The 7,156-nt window shown below is 48.6% G+C and overlaps 1 protein-coding gene across 1 annotated transcript in view; it reads right to left on the bottom strand.

Moving 5' to 3' along the window:
• LOC106806210 (proline-rich membrane anchor 1-like) overlaps positions 1-7,156 on the bottom strand; it is a 19,495-nt gene that overhangs the window by 583 nt on the left and 11,756 nt on the right. The window lies entirely within an intron of this gene.

Raw genomic sequence — 7,156 nt, 5'->3', positions numbered from 1 at the left:
TTGCTTTACGGATAACTACATAAATATTCCGATTACATATACATGCACATGACATAACCTTACATACTACAGATAGATGGTGCAGCTAGATCACTACTGCTACGTATAACGACGACCGGACGAATACGACGGCGCGTACGATAATCATGACAGAGACCGACGACGAGATAAGACAATAACATGAGCCCGCATTTTAACGATAGATATACATATATATGGATCATATACGTTATTTAACGTATCCCCTAAATAACAAACTCACTGGCCCGTACTCGGCCGCATTTATTAAACGCCACGGATAAGCATATAAATGCGTATAGCATCGCCAGCATAACGCAAAACTCGCGAAATCTCAGCCGCCTATACAGGTAAGGGCACTCTACGTCAGCTCACTGACCAAGGTACGGTCATCAGGGTGCGAGTGCGAGCGATCGCAACGATGAATTAATTATTGAAAAGCTTCGCGGCACGCTACTAATAAAGAATATATTTTTAATAGAAGATATGGAGTGTGTAGTGTATGCAGGTGTATATATATATATATAATTACTGCTCGCCCGGTCGGCTGAAACCTTTACATTGAAGATGATTAACAGCAGTCCGGTCTGGTATTATTCAACGATTCCCGAGCAAGTGAGTCACGTGCGGAGTCGCGCGGCAAGACGCTGTGCACTTGTAAGCCTCTCCATGGCGCAGCTAACCCGTCAGCTGCGCGGTCAAGAGCTGCCGCTACGGGCTGCGGCGGCGGGCCTGCCGGCCGCGCTAGCTTCGTAGAGCTGCGTGCATCATTGAAATCGAACACGTGACCGAAAAGAGTGAGCGGGAAGAAACGCAGACCTCATGCAAGATCGTTCAGTGCTAGTCTCTGCCGTCGTCACATAACGCACACACACACGCACACGCGCACACACAGACACAGACTCAGACGCACACGCGTACACACAGACATCCGCAACACACGACACACACACCACACACACACACACACGACACAGACTGCACACACCACACACACACAACACACACACACCACACACACACATCATATAACGACCCACACGACACACACACGCCCACGCGCACTCCCATTACCCTCCCCCCACGCCCAATCCGGCCATACCACTATAACACCACTCCTCTCTCTCCTTCCCACGCCCCCCTGACCAGCCGCGCACGCGCCAATTCCCGCGCTCAGCAACGGCTAACATCCGGATCCATTCATTGCGCTATGGACGCGATCGCTCGCAGGACTGCTTAACAGGATAAGGGGAATCTCTCTAACCACCCCTCCCCGTCCTCCGACTGCGCACGCCAAAAACCAGCAAAAAGCGCGCCGCAGCACCAGCAACCGACACATTATGCAACAGAGCGACAAACAATTATTCCCAGAGCAATCTCTATCGGAAATTGCCACGCGTAGACGCAGCTCTATCCTCGACCAAACACAGCGCGCATAACTCCGCACATGCAGGTACTCCCTCCTTCCCCCTCTTAACTCCTATAACTCCATGCCATGATACAGCTCTCGCGTCCATATGTCGCAGGACATCAAGGAACACGCGTCACGTAAGTTACATGCTCGTGGGTCGGATAGCAGACGGATAACATCAGGCGGCAGGCATATCACAGACTACGACTGCTGTGCTGCTGCGGCTGCTGTTGCTGTGCTGCTGCTGCCTGCTGTTAGCTGCTGCGGCGGCATGCTGGGCTGCGGGGCTGCTGCCTGCTGCGGCTGCTGTGCTGCATGCGCTGTGCTGCTGATTGCTGCTCCCGGCTGCTAATGATGATTGATGATGATGCTGCTGCTACTAGCATGATGCTGCCTGCTGCTGCGGCTACTGCCTGGCCTGCGGCGCTGCTGCTGATGCTGCTGCCCTACGGTACCGTGCTGGTACGACGTACTGCTGCTGGTGCTGCTAGGTGCTGCTGCGTACTGCTGACCTGCTAACTAGACTGCGCTGCTGCTGCTGACTGCTGTGCTGCCTGCGCTGCTGCCTACTGGCTAGCTGCTACTGCCACTGCTACTACTACTGCCTTGCTGGCTGCTGGTGTGAGTGCTGCTGCTGCTGCGGCTAATTGCTGCTGCTGCTGCATGCGACTGCCTGTAACACGGCGACTGGCTGCTGCCACTGGGCTACTGCTGCCTGCTAATGCTGCTCTGTAAGCTGCTGCGGCTACGGCTACTGCGACTACGACTGCTGCTGCGTATGCTGATGTGCTACAGACTGCTGCTGTGTGGCTGCTCGGTGCCTGTGCTGCTACTAGCTGCTCGCTGCTGCTGCTACTGCTACTGCTGCTGTGGGAGGTACGAGCTGTCGCAAGGACAAGAGCTCGAAACTAATCAATGTCCAAAAGCGATGACCGTTACGGTTTCACTGAGGTTCATGTAGCGCAGACGTCGGGAGACGCGTGTGTGCGTGCGTGGACTCAGAGCTCCATCGACATCGTAATGACAACGTGACATGGCGTTGGAAACTTTAGCGCTGGTGATTGTAATCCCTCCAAGCCGGATAGTGCACTGCACGTGTAAAGCGCCCTTATTACTCGCTATCTACTCTCTGCCCCTCTCTCTTTCTCGCTATCACACCGGCCAGGAGTGAATAATGACAAATGGTTGACAATGATAATTTGTCATATTCACCACCCGAACCCCCGCTAGTCACAGGACGTACAGACGCATAAAACACACGCGCGCGCGCCGCGCAACAACAACAACACACCACACACACACAATACACACGCACACACACGCGCGCGCGCACACAAAGCACACACACACCACAACACACACACAACACACAACACATACTCTCTCGCCCTCTCCCCCAGCTCTCTCTCGCTCTCTCGTTCTCTCTCTCTCGCATCGCGCTATCTTCTCTCGCTCCACGCTCTCTCTTTCTTCGCTTCCTAGCCCCCTCGCTCGCTCTCTCTCTCCAGCGCTCTCTCTCGACTCTCTCTCATCTCTCGCTCTCTCTCTTCTTACCCCGCCGTTCTCTCTCTCGTACGCTCTCCTCTCGCTCTCTTCGTTTACTTTTATCAATCATTAGGCTCTCTCTTCCCTTTCTTTCGTATGGGTCTGCCTCGTCCGCTCCGTTTGCAGCCTGATCTAATCGTTTTGCCTCGCGTTGCGAAAGATGCTGTGCGGGTACAATTAGGTCGCGGAATTAATGTACGAAACTCGTGAAATAGCTGAGTGAGCGGAATATGCATGCTGCGCTTCCGATCTCACGCGATTCCTGCGGAGTAGAGCCTTTTTTTCCGGGTGTTCTGGCATTCGGCGGTAACTTAGTGCAATTAGGACGCGATACATAAGCGGGTCAATGCTCGCGTAGTCATTGTTACAGTTCGCGCACGACACGCACGCCGCACACACACACACACACGCACACACACAGCACACAACACACACGACAGCACACCACACACACGCACACACACAAACACACACACAGCGCGCGACGCACGACGCATAGCCACACGCAACACATACACACACATCACACGCACACACGCACGAACGCACGCCAGTACGCATGCCCACAACGCACACAGCACACGCACACACACACACACCACCACAACACACACACACACACGCACACGAGAGAAGAGAGAGAGAGAGAAGGAGGGGGAGAGAGGGAGAGAGAGAGATAAGAACGAAGAGAGATTAAGAGTGGCGAGAAATAGCAGGAGGGGACTTGGAGAGAAACGATAAAGAGAACGAGGACTGAGAGAGAGGGAGAGGATGAGAGAGCAGAGACGAGAGGCGAGAGGAGAGAGAGAGCTGGATGAGAGAGAGAGAGAAGAGAGAGAGAGCCAGAAGAGAAACCAAGAGAAGAGAAGACAGGAAGATGAGAATAACACGCGCACACACGCAGCGCGGCACGAGGAGAGAGAGAGGCTGCGAAGTATGATATCGAGATAGCGATATATCTCTCTCTCTCTCTCTCTCTCTCTCTCTCTCTCTCTCTCTCTCTTTTTCTCTCTCTCTCTCTCTCTCTCTCTCTCTTTCTCTCTCTCTCCTTTTTTCTCTCTCTCTCGCGCGCTCTCTTTCTCTACATACTCGCCTCGCGTACAGCAGTCTAGCTCTCTAGTAAGAGATACTTTGGCACACAGGTGGCTGGCAATTGTGGCGTACTTACAGCAACTTAAAACCTCCAGCCGGCAACACTTCGGCTATCGTCTAGCATACGAAGATTTGTCAGCGACCTCGATTTTCATCTGCTTCCACATTTTGCGAAAATCTCACAGGTTTCATCTCGTGGGATTTATTCGCTTATACGAATACCTGGTTAGGCATGGTAAACAACCTGGTATCTAATTCTATCAAATTAGCAGAGTACTTGCAAGAAAACCTGTATGTAATGAAATTTGGCGCACACCTTTATAGCACGGTAACGTCCTTACTAGTATGTGTCGATTATCGAAACGCGCTTGCGCCTATCGGATTTTTGTACAACCGTTTACACCGTGTTAAAATTGTCTAAAATTGCGTTAAGCACCGTCGAGAAGAAAGCAGAGATATTTGTGTGGGTGTGCGCATGAGTATGCGCGTGCATATGTACGTATGTGCGTGCATGTGTGCGCCTGTGTGTCCGTGTTTGCGTGTTTGTGTGTGCGTGCCTGCGTGCATGCGTGTGCGTGCGCGTGCGCGTGCGTGCCCGTGTGCGCGCGCGTGTGTGTGTGTGTGCGCGTGTGAGTGTGTGTGTTTGGTGTGATAGGCAATGGGTAGTAAAGCAGTTGTCGAAACAACCAACACAAAACAGCAATAGAAGGAAATATAGCTACCTCGCTTTCTTCGATACATGAAGGCTCCGTTCAGAACTGTCGATATACGTCTATTCTCTCTGTCTATAGCACGTTCGAAGTAATCGCGTTGTTTCTAGGCAAACAGCGTCACCGCAGATCATCGAAGCACGCAGCGCCGCAATAACGCACGCGTAATCCTCTACGCCTGTTCCTCGAGATATATAATACCCCAACGATGATCGCTAGGTGCTCGACAGTTAACGCAGCTAAGGCGAGGACGAGAGATGGGGCCAGAGTGAGAGAGAGAGGGGGTGAGAGAGAGAGAGAGAGTGGGCCAATACCGTCTAGTATGAGAAGGGGTTTTGGATCTGAGGAGTGAATGATTCTGATTCCCATGGATAGGACTTGCATGCACGCCAGACCTAGTCCGCGGATAAGGCGGAGCGCACGCTGTTGCTGGGTCAGTTTTGCAGGTTGTATACTTGTAAAAAATAGGCAAAGTTCATAATTTATACTCCCGATTTCGAAGGTTAACAGAGTAAAAATTTGCTTAATAGTCTGATCATATAGGATAAACTTAGTAGTTTGCAAAATGTGAGCCGACCGCAACAGTCTATCAATCTTTAGCGAACATTCACACTGCGTGTAATAATCGACTGAGGCGAGAGAAATGTTAGAGCGTAAAGAAGTGTGCCAGAGAGTAGAGAGAGAGAGAGACCGATGCAAGAGAGGGAGAGTAGGAACGAGGACAGAGATGAAGAGAATATGACTAGGTATTGGGGAGTAGAATAATAGTGAAATGGAAATAATATATTGGAAGATAGAGAAGAAGAGGGGTTAGAGTAGTATAGTATATTTAGAGTAGTTATGAGCAGAAGAGAGATAGATAATATTGTAATATTAATAAAATTAGATGGTTTAATGTATCAGATAGATAGATAGATGGTATTGGATGGAAATGTGATATATGGAATGAAATGTGAATAATGTGAATTGGATTGGGAATGTAAAATTGAGACCTTTGGAGAGAATTTGATTGGGGAGTGGGGGAAATGGATTGGGGTCGATTGGAATATGGATGGTATTTGTTGGACCGTTAGACGGAACGGACGGAAAGCGGAAGGGCGGGTACGGAACGTACGAATAGCGTGGGAACGTACAGACAGAGCAGATACGATAGATATGATCAGGAGTAGATAGATATGATAGATACAGAGGTTAGATAAATAGAATAGATAGATTAGATTTGAAAGAATAGGAGTAAATAAATAGATAGGCAATAGATATTTAATAGAGAGAGAGAGAAGAATTAAATTGAAATAGAATAATGAGTAGTTAATTGAGCGATAGATAGATAGATAGATAATGGATAGATAGATAGTGATAAATAGGATAAAATAGATAGATAAAAAGAAAAATAAATAAATATAATAAGATAAGATAAAATAAGATTATTGATATTGATAGATTATTGATAGATAGATACGATTTAAATAGAATTAGATAGATAAGATAGATAGATAGATAGATAGATAAAAGATAGATTAGATAAGATAGAATAGATAGATAGATAGATAGAATAGATATAAATAGATAGATAGATAGAGTGGGAGTAGGATAATCTACGCACCGAGTAATCCCACCTCTAGGTTTCTATGGTAACTTAGGCACAATCCATATTGTACCATAAGTCTATGGTAAGGTGTCCGAAGCAACATTCAAAATAGATCAGTAACTGCTAACTAGTCTAAGGTTGGTTAAGGCAGCATCTAGTCAAGATAAAGCAGTAGGCAGTCGTTCGAATTATCATAATTGCACGAAAACGGCATACTTTCACTTTCGACGTTTGTCAGCAATGAGAAATTAGTATGGCGCATGCAAGGTGGTAGAGACGGTTACCTTTTTAACGAATGATATTGAAGGGTTTGATATATAGAGTATACACAGATTATATAACCGTTCTCAGTCGTCTACCATACGCATAAGTAGTGTCAGGCACATAGCTTTTGTAATGTGCTCCTAGCGGATATGGTCTTAGTTGTCAACCATTACTCACGCAGTTCTACCGAGTAACACCAACCCGAGGCCCACAGCAAGGATGTTAACCTCTCCGCCGAATAAGAACCTGAAGCCATGGATGTCGACAAACAGACCACTTTATCTGAACTTCTAGCAGCGTTCCCTAGCATGACGTCCTAGGCAGCGCAGGGAGACGACGGAATGAAATAACGAACCTAAATGGCTCGAGGTTGATAAATACGCGAGATCGCTTGATGGGCCGCGGCGGACTCCTCTACCCGGCTCTGTTCGTGGCAGCACCACCGACGCTGCTCTGGTATTGCTGAACCCGGTAGAGCTTTCATCCTTCCTCTACTCCGTCTCTCATCCATCTCTCTCTCTCATTCTC

Source organism: Priapulus caudatus, unplaced genomic scaffold, assembly GCF_000485595.1.
Source record: "Priapulus caudatus unplaced genomic scaffold, Priapulus_caudatus-5.0.1 Scaffold148, whole genome shotgun sequence".
NCBI lineage: Eukaryota > Metazoa > Priapulida > Priapulimorpha > Priapulimorphida > Priapulidae > Priapulus > Priapulus caudatus.
Note: the sequence above shows the minus strand (reverse complement) of the source record. Positions and strands in the feature narration are given on the sequence as shown.